At 38.5% G+C, this 12,878-nt stretch overlaps 2 long non-coding RNA genes across 2 annotated transcripts; one reads left to right on the top strand and one right to left on the bottom strand.

Moving 5' to 3' along the window:
* Window positions 1–1,499: 1,499 nt before the first annotated feature.
* LOC107141383 lies at window positions 1,500–8,832 on the bottom strand. Its single transcript, XR_001503431.2, has 3 exons — window positions 8,644–8,832; window positions 3,696–6,329; window positions 1,500–2,080 (listed from the first exon to the last, which is right to left on the bottom strand). It is a non-coding gene; the product is annotated as an uncharacterized LOC107141383 (long non-coding RNA).
* On the top strand, window positions 6,151–9,768 carry LOC125619804. Its single transcript, XR_007351403.1, has 2 exons — window positions 6,151–6,291; window positions 8,665–9,768. It is a non-coding gene; the product is annotated as an uncharacterized LOC125619804 (long non-coding RNA).
* Window positions 9,769–12,878: the final 3,110 nt, after the last annotated feature.

Below are 12,878 nucleotides of genomic sequence, written 5' to 3'. Positions count from 1 at the left end.
AGTTCTTTAGTGTGTCTTCTAAATTTTACCCATTTCTACCTGCCTCTGGGACCCACTGATAAGCCCAGTTGTTTTAGGCCTCTGTTGTTGGTATTGAATAACTTCTTCACCATGTTGGCCTAGGACCTGACTTCCTTAACAAGACTCCTAAAGCACAAGAAGTAAAATCAAGAATCAATAAAAGTCATGGACTAAAATTAAAAAGCTTCTTCTCAGCAAAGGAAACAATAATGTGAGGAGAGAGCTTACAGATTGGGAGAAAATCTTTACCACATGCATCTCTGATAAAGCATTAATCTCTAGGATATATAAAGAACTCAAAAAACTTAATACCAAAAAATAAATAACCCAATCAATAAATGGGCATACAAGAAGGAATACAGTCGATCAGCAAATATATGAAAAAGTGTTCAACATCTCTAGCAATTAGAGAAATGCCAATCAAAACTACACTAAGATTTTATCTCACTCCTGTCAGAATGGCAATCATCAAGAATACAGATAACAATAAGTGCTGGTGAGGACATAGGGGAAAAGGCACACTCCTATAGGGCTGGTGGACTGCATATTGGTGTAACCACTATGGAAAGCAGTGTGGAGATTCCTCAGAAAACTGGGACTGGAACCCCCATCTGACCCAGCTATCCCACTCCTCGGTTTATACCCAGAGGACTTAAAATCAGCATACTACAGAAATGCAGCCACATCAATGTTTATAGCAGCACAATTCACAATAGCTAAACTGTGGAGCCAACCTAGGTGTCCTTCAATAGATGAATGGATAAGGAAAATGTGTAATATATATATATTTTTTTCAATGAAATACTCAGTTTTAAAGAAGAATGAAATTACGGCATTTGCCAGTAAATAAATGGTGTTGGAGAATATCATGCTAAGCAAAAACAAGCCAATCCCAAAAAACCAAAGGCAGAATGTTTTCTCTAATATGCAGATGCTAATTCACAATAAGGTGGTGGGGAGGACTAGAAAAGATTAGCATTACTTTAGATTAGGTAGAGGGAAGTGAAGGGAGGGGAAAGGAGGGGATGTGGGGATAGGAAAGACAGTAGAACTAAACAGACATTATTACTTTATGTATATATGTGACCGCATGACCAATGTGATTCTATAACATGTACACTCAGAAAAATGAGAAATTATATCCCATCTATGTATATCAAAAGTCCATAAATGCATTCTACTGGCATTATAACTAATGAAAACAAATTTTTAAAAAGTTTAAAAAGCTGCATTATACATTTCTGCATATTTCTGAAAGGCATAAAATCAAATATAATATGTTTCTCTGAAGTATAGATATACATTTTTTCATTTGAATGCTATAGCATAAAATTATATTCTTTTTTAAAAAAAAATTTATTTTTTAGTTGAAGTTGTTTATCTTGTTTATTTATTTTTATGTGGTGCTGAGGATCGAACCCAGGGCCTCACACATGTTTGGCAAGTGCTCTACCGCTGAGCGACAACCCAGCCCAAAGTTACATTCTTTAAATGTTATTTTTTGTCACACTTTAAGAAAAATTCTGTACTGCTTGTAAATATTGCCAAAGAATGTGTGATAGTGTGACCTCTCAGTCTTCTACAAGGGCATTGTTTAATAGGTGTCTATGACTGCTTAATTATCTAGGAGAATGATCCCATGGCTGCCTTACTCATTTACTATTTGATTATAATTGAGATGTTATCTACTAAATTGGCGAGTGCCTTTTTGCAGGTATGAAAGGTTACTGTAAAGATATTAGTGCCCTGGAGGACATGAATTCGTTTTAATGTAATCTACCAATCTCTTTCTTACATCCTCTCAAAAATGCCTGTAAATTTCTACCTTCTCAAAATACTCTTCCCTGGACCATTTGTTAATGAGCTTACAAACCTTTCTGTGTTTGCTTAAGAGTCAAACACATTGCTTAAGTGGTTTTTAACTGTTTGAAAGAGGTGCTCTGATGTAGGCATTGCACGTTTCATTTTGTGATCGATGGTAAGGGTCTTATTTCAGTTGTCCCTTTATACTGTGCATCTTTCTTGTCCATTAGAACCTTTAATCTTCAATAATGAAGAGCTGATTTGGAAAAGAGGTAAAAATATCGTTAGTTTCCAAATAACAGGTATTTTCAATGTGTTAGAATGAAAACTAATAGAAGCATAAAACTCTTGACTTTTAAAAGTTGTTAGTATTTGTATTGGTGTATTATAATTATAATAGTGGAATCCATTATGCCATATTCATGTGTGCACCTATCATAATTTAATCAGTATTATTCCCAATACTTTCTCCTCCCTTTCTCCCTCCCCCACCCACTTACTCTATTCTACCGGTCCCCTCTTTCTTTATTAGTATTTTTAAATAGTCATTGTAGCTGCACATATAAATGAGATTTCATGATTTATTCTCAGAGGGACATAACTAATTTGGTAGATTCCCAGGGACTTCCCCACGCCCTCTTCTCCTCTCTCCCTCTCCATCCCTTTCCTCTACTCTTCAATTTTCATGAGATCCCTTTTTTATTCCTCCCCCCCCCCCTCTAGTTTCCACATATGAGAGGGAACATTTTTACCCTTGACTTTCTGAGTCTGGCTTAGTTGATTTAGCAGTGTTCTCTAGTTCATCCATTAACTGACAAATGACATAATTTCATTCTTCTTTATGGCCAAGTTAAACTCTATTTTATTCATTCATTCATCTGTTGATGAGCCCTTGGGCTGATTCCACAACTTGAACTAAATCAGTGTACTATAGTGATATGTGAGTACCAATGATTATAGCAGTGCGATTCACAAAAACATTTAGCATTTTAATTAGCTTAAAATTAGAAACCACAGGGGCTGGAGCTATAGCTCAGCATTAGAGCGCTTGCCTCATACATGTGAGGCACTGAGTTTGATCCTCAGCACCACATAAAAATAAAATAAAAGATTTTAAAAAGGAAAAAAATAAAAAAATAGAAACTATATACTTATTATATGCTCCTTAATAGCACAGCAATAAAAATATTTCCTCCAAGATTGTGAATCACAAAGTGGGGAAAAATGTATATTATCTCTTACCTGTGTGGTAGGTCTCATTACATTTTTCCTGTTTACACTTTAGGATAAGATATACTTGTGCATTTAAGATGTGCATGGGGGCAGTGTCAGTTGCATCTAATTCATGAAGAGAAACTTAAAATAAAGTTTGATTTTTGACTAATATAAAATTTTTGTATTTCTTTTGGGAGGATGTTATGAATGTGTCTGATATTTGTTTATTTTTTATTTATATATGACAGCATAATGCATTACAATTCTTTTTAAATTTTTTTAATAGAGAGAGAGAATTTTAATATTTATTTTTCAGTTTTTCGGCGGACATAACATCTTTGTTTGTATGTGGTGCTGAGGATCGAACCCGGGCCGCATGCATGCCAGGCGAGCGCACCACTGCTTGAGCCACATCCCCAGCCCCTACAATTCTTATTACTCATATAGAGCACAATTTTTCATGTCTCCGGTTGATTACAAAATATATTTACACCAATTCGTGTCTTTATACATGTACTTTGGATAATAATGACCATCACATTCCACCATCATTTCTAACCCCATGCCCCCTCCCTTCCCCTGATATTTAAATTTATGAAACTTTCTAAATGTTTTCAGGATGTGGCTTTCAGAGAGAAAGCCTGTGGTTCCTTCACCTGACTTAATGGTCATCTTCTCTGGAGAAGGAATTTATTTTGCCATGTGATCTGGGAGCTGGTAGTCACTGGACTCGTATCTCAGTGGAAACAGCCCTGTGAGGCCCTGGAACTCTGGCTGAGGCTTGAGTCTTCTTTGTAATGTTCCATTCCTTGGTGTGTTCAAGACACACGTGATCAGACAGTGGAACCACTGCTCGGAGTCCTGCAGGGCGACTTGGTGCCTGAAGACAGAGCAGGTCTGCCTGCAGGACTCAGACTTGTAAGTCATGTTAGGTTAACATCCAAATCCTGGGGCAGGCCTGAGAGCCTGGTAAAGTCAGATTGAATTCAGTGTCCAGGAGTGGTGAGCTGACTAGCAAAGTGGTGAAACTATCACTGTGGTAGCAGAAGTTCAGGAGGGGAGAATTCAAGATAAAAGGGGAGGGCTTCTAGCTCATTGTTTGTCCAAGCAGCAAAAAGAAAACAATAAAAACCTGAGAACTTCTGGGACCATTCATTTTGGCATCTGGGGCAGTGACACAGTATCCAGGTGAAGCCCACTATGTGTCCTTTCAGGAATGGAGAGGCCCCGGGTGTGGCCCTTCAGTCAGCAAATGGCTCTCAGGCTGGGTTTTGAGTTCAGGTCCAGTTAGCCAGTGGGATCCTTCTTGTGATTCTGCTGTGCCCGCGCACCTGTGCATCTGTCTGTGTGTCCTGATGAGGTGATGGATCACTGCAGTCCACAGGGAGATCAGGTGGAATCTGATTGGGTTCTGGAAGATAGTAGGTTCTCAGTATATATTTGGTGAGGAAGTAAAAATCGGAATGATTCTGTTTCCTATAATAATACCTAGCAGAATCCCAAGATCTAGCTTTCCTTCTCTGAGCTATGGTCTGTCTTCTTACCCAATGATTGTGACTAGAGGGTTTGGGCTTTCAACTTACCAGGGGTAGAGCCAGAAACCAATTTGTAACTTGAACTTTGACCAGGTGCTCACCTGCATCACCTCGCCAATAAATCAAAATGCACCAACTCTTTAGCTAATTAGTTTAACACCTATCATTAAAAGTATTTGGTTTTAGGTTCATATAACAGATGGTTGGTTGTCTGTCTGCCTCTCATATTAGATGCTAAACTTTCTGAAAACAGAACTGCATTTCTCTTTGTGGTCATTAAGTGATGCATGACTTAAATATGCTTAAAATGATAGCACTTAATAAGAGCTTACCAAGTACCTGAAGAAATTAGTATAGTCATGTGCTCATGATGATGTTTTGGTTTATCATGAGCATATGTGCTGGTCCCAAAGATTTTATTGGAACTAAAATAATGCTATTGGGCACTCTCTTACTGTACTTTTTCTGTGTGTAGATACACAATTATTGTGTTAAAATTACCTCCATATTCAGTATAGTCTCATGCTGTATAGGTGTGCATCCTGGGAGCAATGGGCTGTATCATATGCTTATGTGTGCAGCAGTCTAGGCAATGTAGGTTTGTGTAAATGCACTCTATGATGTTCACAGCATGTTGAAATCACCTAGCATCTCTCAGAACATGTCCCTGTCATTAAGTGATGCATGACTTAAATATGCTTGTTTGAAATTATATGGAAGATGGAGACTCTCCATGCGTGTTTCATAGACATTTGTGTGTTGCCTACTGAGAATGAAACTTCATGAGTACCCTCAGCTCTCCAGCTGCTGACCCATTTCCCATGGAAATTTCAATGGACTGATTTCAAGAGTTGTATTTACTTCTGGTAGTGAAATGCATGACATGATTTCTAGCCTAAGAGACCTCTTGCAGTAGAGCTGAAAAAGGACAGTGTCTGTGAAACCACCTCAGACCAAAAGGCAGGAAAGAGGAAGCTTTGGGGCAGGGGTTATTAGCTGTATCCAGGGGGACTGAGAGTATGATCTGAGCCAGGTCAAATGCTCTGCATACTCTGACCAGGTCTCCTGGGAGCACTGTGTCACCAGAGTTCTCCAGAAGCCTGCTTTGCAGTGTCTAGTTGGCACTGGACAAAGCAGCATCTGATCCAAGAAGGGAAAAGCCTGAGAAGAACCGGGCTGGGGCTGGGGACTGGAAAGGAAAATGCACCTCAGGGCAGGGGATGTGCAGTTGGACAGAGGGCCGGTATGGTTCAATGTGGTGATGGTGTCCAGTACTGTCCTTGATACCCAGGAGGCTAAGTTCACTTGAGTCATGACCACCTCTGGGCATGGGAGCTGTGGCTTGGTTTCTTGGAGCCTGTCACAGCATGAAGAAGCTCCCATGGTGCTGCAGACGAGACCCTGCTGGTCTGAGATGGGGGATTCTGACTTTCTTCTTGGATGGTCATTTTTGTCCATACAAACATCGCTGGCATGATAACACACCCATGCTATTGCTTTGAGAATATCTCTGTTTTCCAATGTCTCTAATTTTATTTTTCAGAATTGCATAGAAGAGACACAGTGGAGTTTGTAGAAATGATGATTCCATTAGTTTTCTTTGGAAATGTGCTAACATAAGCAAACTTATTAAGAGGTAGTAGAGTGATGTCGTTACAAGAAGAATTCCTGGGTTGGAATTATGGTTCCATAGTTCATGCCAACTGTGTTATCTCGGGTAACATGCTTCCCTTCTCTGTGTCTGTTTCCTCATCTCTAAAAATAAAAAAGTGCCAAGAAGTTTAAATTAATATGTGTAATCCCTCAGATTTTAACTGTTTGGATCAACTTGCTATTAACAGCATAAATCTTCTTCCAACTTCACATACTTTATGTGAGCTGAAAAGGATTCTCCAGCCATTGTCCAGGTGTCTGTGTGATGATAATAGACCCTGGACACGTGGGCTGCTTGTTATCTGACTGGTATTTCTAAAGTCTTGGAAAAAATATATGGTGTCTGGCCACCACAGCTCACAATAGAAACAAAAATTTTAAATGCGTAAGGAAACAAACTACTTCACAGGAGGACCAGTGGAAATAACAGAATACAGGATGAGATCAAAATGGATGGAGATATTGAAAATGGGTTTAGAATGCCAAAATGTGTTATACGTCTAAAGAAACAGAAGATAGGAATAATGAAATAAAGAATTTCTTTTACATAAAGTTTCCTTCATATAAGGAAACATTCTTTATATGAAAATGATCAAGCAGAATTGAAAAGAATGTTATCTAGACATGAAAAGTGAATTATTGAAATCAAGAATTCAGTGAATTCTCAAACAGAAGATTAGACACAGGTGGAGAAAGACTCAGCCGCTTCAAGACAAATCTGAAATAAATAGCCAGCATACACCCCAGAGAGAGAAAGAGAAGGAAAATATAAGACACGGGTTAAGGGGGCAGGGTGGAGAGCAACGAGATCCACACATCTGATCTGGGTTCTGGAGGAGGAAAGACATAATGGACGATTTATAAGGATTCTCATCATTCAAGCAGGTCACCAATCTTGAGAGTCCAGAAGAGTTTGAAATGCCTAGGAATAAAAAGAAACCAGTTCAGACCACCAACACCACCATAGGGGAAAGGTCCAACACCAGAAGTACAGAGAAGCTGTAGAAAGTAGCCCAAGGTAGAGTTAGCAAACAGTGAAACACTCAGCTCCATGAGCTCTCAGAGTTCTGAGAGGGAATAAACACCAAGGGTGATAGATTTAGCTTCCAAGAGTAGTGGGAAGGTAGTCATTCACAGAAAAGTAAAATCTTTAAGACTTAAGAGGATGCCAGACCACCAACCCTTCTAATGGACGGAGGGGGAGGGGCAGAAAGGAAGCCATTATAGGGGCAGGTGTGAGTAGTTAGAATCCCGCAGTTATTACACAAATGATGCTCCTGAAACTAATTGCAGAGTTGAAATAATAGCAAAGGTGTATAAACAACATGTCTGTGTAGTTGGCGGTATTAAAGCAAAGAAGGCAAGACTAAGTGAATAACTGGGAATAAAGGTGGAAAGGAAGTCAGAATTAAAGCATTCCTGGTTTCTACATTATTTGGTGAAGAGAGTTGAAATTTGTTTAATTTTATGCTTTGGTTAGTTGTTAGGCAGAATCAGCATAATATATCAAGGAGGATGGCCAAAGGAGTGGTAAAAGATGGAGAGATTCCAACTAATAAAAGAAAAAAATAGAGTGGGAGATTAAAGTCAACTCAAAGAAGAAGGAAGAGAGCAGAAGGAAAATAATTGGTTAAAATGGATACATAGGAAACAATTAAAATGAAAGGATAAATATAGAGGAGATTTTAATAAGCTATTTCCCAGTTTGATTTTTGTGGCTTATATACAACAATTGAAAAATATTATGCAGCCTCAATTATTTATGAAATATTTACATCCTTCTTTGTCCATAAAGTCAGTTCCATAAATTTGCAAAGAACAGAAAAACTTTCTAAAACTAGTAAAAGATAATGTGTTCTAATTACAGAAGCTTTTGTTATACTGAGATAGATAAATGAAAAGGAAAAAAAAAAACCACCCAACAAACAAAAAACACACCTAGAAACATCAAGGTCACATTTTAAACCACCAAAGATAGTGATATGAACCTATTTGCTGTGGAAGGAATAAAAGCTACTTTGACATCAGCAGGGCAGTGATACCAGAAGCAAAAAGAAATGCAGAAACAGTAAGTAATAAGGGGAGATAACTTTGTAATTTATAGTCAGACTACTTATAATCAGCCAGACTATTTATAGTCAGTCAAATTATTGCTAAGACCCCATGGGGGCTGGGGCTGGGGCTCAGTGGTAGAGAGCTTGCCTAGCCCTAGCAAGCATGAGGCACTGGGTTTGATCCAGCCTCAGCAAAAAAGAGGACTAAGCAACTCAGTGAGATCCTGTCTCTAAATAAAATACAAAATAGGGCTGGGAATGTGCTCAGTGGTTGAGTGCCCCTGAGTTCAATCCCCAGTAACTACCCTCCCAAAAAAATACACAGGTGATCAATTATCAAAACTCACCTCTTACTAACTCACCTCTTTTGTGCTATCTTGCAGTTACTCCTGCTCTTCAGGCTGTTGACATGTCGTCTGTGTACGTGGTGGAAGTGCTCTGTGGTGGGTGACTGCATGCCTTCCCAGCCCCCGTTCAGGACATCACAGGGAGGACTTTGACTTGGCCATGTTTGGAACAGTTACACTAGGGCAATAGCAAAGGCTGGGAACCAGGGCTTTTATTTTCTTTATCAGACTGTTGTTAGACAAGGGCTAATGTGCTTATGACCAAGATGGTGCAAGTTCTAGCCTGGCAACCAAAAAAGAAAGGAGAGATGTCAGGAAGAAGAGAGAGGAGAGCTTCTCCCAGAGTGCTCAGCTGCACGAGTGGCTTTTCTCTGTAGACAATGTGATGCCTTGCTGGCCTCTGCCTTGCCTGGGGTCCTTCGGTGGCTCCTCGGAGCTCCCAGCAGCCATGGCCTTGGGTTTGCAAGTCTAGATCAGAGAGATGGTGAGTCAGCTGCTGTCTCTACTCCTTCCTCAGGGAGAACTTTCGTCTTTGTCTTTAGTTATTTTCCATTCCTTTAGCTCAAAAAATAATTATTTGCATTTTAATGAATTTGAAGAAATTGGATTTTGCATGTTACCTTCTGTTTGTTTTATTATAAATTTATTTTTATTTTTTTCTGGATAGATTTCTCCCTTATTGGGTGCCATTAAATGCTCATAAAGGAAATTAAGTCAGAAGGGAATTGTTAGGGGCTATACATTTTTTTCCCATTTATTTCATCTCTTTTTAGTTCTAGAATAGGCTATGGAAAGGTTACTGGTCAAGTAAGCTGATCATGAAAATTTCAAATATATAAACAAGTAAATGAGCCAACGTCTGAGTCACTGGGGGAAGTCAGCAGGCCACCACACAATGCCTCTGTGATGGGAAGAGTCCTGCTGATGGGCAATGCCCACCGACCCAGGACATCATGTGGGAGAAGACCACGGGTAGGCTGTGCAGATAGTAGAGATTTCCTTCCTATGCAGTGTGAAGGAAGCTGTATCCCATCACAACACTTCAGCCTCATTGAGTAAATTACCTTTTCTGTTGCAGGAATAATAGTTCAAATGATTAAATCAGTGAATACAATTAAAAATAAAGTGCTCTACAACCTTCTAAAGAGTCAGACTGATTTTTCTGTGAAAGATGAGTTAATTCATTTAGGAAGTACAGCTGAACATGAACTCTGCCCCCTCTAAGTGCATCCTTGTAAATGTTGGTGATGTAGTCATGGAGTTGAAGATTTGCTCCCTTCATGTAATATTCCAAAGATCTGGGTTTAAGTACAGCTTGAGTTTCTTTATCCCTTAAAAATCAAGCATGGTACTTAGTTATCAGATACAGATAGGAAAGAGTTGACACAAGAGGAAAACCCAGAGGGTGAGGGTTGGGGAGCATACCCATAATTGTCCACTCTCATTTTTTTTTTTTTTTAATGTGAAGAAACATTTTGTGGCCTGAGAGTTAGGCTTAAAATGTCACTCAAATATTTATACCATGACAGTAAAAATATTCTCATTGAAACCAGATTTCACATTTACATTATCAAATGACCATTTTTGGTCTGATGACTCTAATATCAGATTAACATCTAAACATTTCAGTGGTTGCAAAGATTATAATAACCAAGTAAACACTCAATTTAATTATTTTAAAGAAGCCCAGTGGACTTGCGTGTTGTGTTTCAGATCTGCAGAGATAGAAATGTGTTATTGTTATGATTCAGTCTTCCCTGCAGTGGGAAGATTATAAACATACAGAGGAAAATCCTCCTAGTTTAGGATCCACTTATTTCCATTATATTTAATTAACAGCTTAGAATAAGATAAGCAGTCATTATGAAATGGTTGTACAAAATTTATCTTGTATATTCAGACCATTCTTATTGCATATTTAAATTAACTTTTTGTAAGAGAGTAACAATTGGCTGATGAGGTTTAGTGTTTATGATTGCCACTCTGATTGCATGTAATATGCATCTCTAGCAGTCAGAGAAATGCAAATCAAAACCACCCTAAGATACCATCTCACTCCAGTAAGATTGGCAGCCATTATGAAGTCAAACAACAACAAGTGCTGGCGAGGATGTGGGGAAAAGGGTACACTTGTACATTGCTGGTGGGACTGCAAATTGGTGCAGCCAATTTGGAAAGCAGTATGGAGATTTCTTGGAAAGCTGGGAATGGAGCCACCATTTGACCCAGCTATTCCCCTTCTCAGTCTATTCCCTAAAGACCTAAATAGAGCATGCTACAGGGACACTGCTACATCGATGTTCATAGCAGCACAATTCACAATAGCAAGACTGTGGAACCAACCTAGATGCCCTTCAATAGACGAATGGATAAAAATAATGTGGCATTTATACACAATGGAGTATTACTCTGCATTAAAAAATGACAAAATCATAGAATTTGCAGGGAAATGGATGGCATTAGAGCAGATTATGCTAAGTGAAGCTAGCCAATCCCTAAAAAACAAATGCCAAATGTCTTCTTTGATATAAGGAGAGTAACTGGGAACAGAGTAGGGACGAAGAGCATGAGAAGAAGATTAACATTAAACAGGGATGAGAGGTGGGAGGGAAAGGGAGAGAGAAGGGAAATTGCATGGAAATGGAAGGAGACCCTCAGGGTTATACAAAAGTACGTACAAGAGGAAGTGAGGGGAAAGGGAAAAATAATACAAGGGGGACAAATGAATGACAGTAGAGGGGGTAGAGAGAGAAGAGGGGAGGGGAGGGGAGGGGGGGATAGTAGAGGATAGGAAAGGCAGCAGAACACAACAGACACTAGTATGGCAATATGTAAATCAATGGATGTGTAACTGATGTGATTCTGCAATCTGTATATGGGGTAAAAATGGGAGTTCATAACCCACTTGAATCAAAGGGTGAAATATGATATATCAAGAACTATGTAATGTTTTGAATAACCAACAATAAAAAATTAAAAAAAAAAATTAAAAAAAAAAAAAGAAAATGCCCATAAAGCCCAAAGTAATTAACTGATTTAATGCAAGCCCCACTGAAATATCAATGGCATTCTTCACAGAACTAGAAAAATTATCTTAAAAATTATATGGAAACAAAAATATATATATCCCACACAGCTGAAGCAATCTTGAACAAAAAGAATAAAGCTGGAGCAATGCAACACTCAATCACAAGGTATATTACAGGCTTATTATAATCAAGAAATCTTGGTACTGGAATAAAAATTGACACATAGAACAAAGAAAGAGAATAGAGATCTAAGAAATAAATTCACACATATATAGTCAACTGATTCTTGACGAACTTACCAAAAACATGCATTGGAAGAAAGACAGTCTCTTCAATAAACAGTGCTGAGAAAACTGAAAATCAATATGCAGAAGAATGAAAGTTGACCCTTACCTCTCACCTTGTACAAAAGTTAACTTAAGGGCCAGGGTTGTGGCTCAGTGATAGAGCGCTCACCTAGCACATGTGAAGCACTGGATTCCATCCTCAGCACCACATAAAAAGTAAATAAATAAATAAAGGTTCATGTCCATTTACAAATAAAAAACATTTTTAAACAGTCAACTCAAATTAGATCAAAGACCTAAATATAAGACCTGAAACTATGAACTCCTTAGAAGAAAGCAGAGGGGAAACCCTTCAAAATACCAGTATAGGCAATGATTTTTTGCATATGGCCCTAACAGCACAGGCAGCACAGACAAAAACTGATAAATGGGATTAAAGCAAACAAAGCAATGTCTACACAGCAAAGGAAAGAAACAGTAGAATTAAAAGTCAAACTAAAGAGGAGAAAATATTTGTAAACTATCTGACAAAGGATTAATATTTAGAATGTATAAGGAATTCAAAAACATTAGCAACACCGAAAAATCCCTCAAATAATCTAATTTAAAAATGGGCAAAGATCTGAATTGACATTACTCAAAAAAAGAAATACAAATGGCTGACAAGTATATGACAAAAACCTTAGTATCATTAGTCATTGGGGAAATGAAAATCAAAACCATAATGAGATATCATTTTACCCTAGTCAGAATGACTATAGTGAGGGGGAGGTAGGGAAGAATAAAGGAATTTTGGATTGTGCAGAGAGGAGTGAGGGGAGGGGTGGACAGTGGGCACGGGAAGGACGGTAGAATGAGGCAGACATTATTACCCTATATACATGTATGATTACTCTACTGGTGTGACTCAGTACCATGTAGAGCTAGAAGAATG

Source organism: Marmota marmota, unplaced genomic scaffold (genome assembly GCF_001458135.2).
Source record: "Marmota marmota marmota unplaced genomic scaffold, marMar, whole genome shotgun sequence".
NCBI classification, from domain to species: Eukaryota; Metazoa; Chordata; class Mammalia; order Rodentia; family Sciuridae; genus Marmota; species Marmota marmota.
The sequence above is the reverse complement of the archived record's forward strand: the minus strand, read 5'-3'. Positions and strand labels throughout refer to the sequence as shown.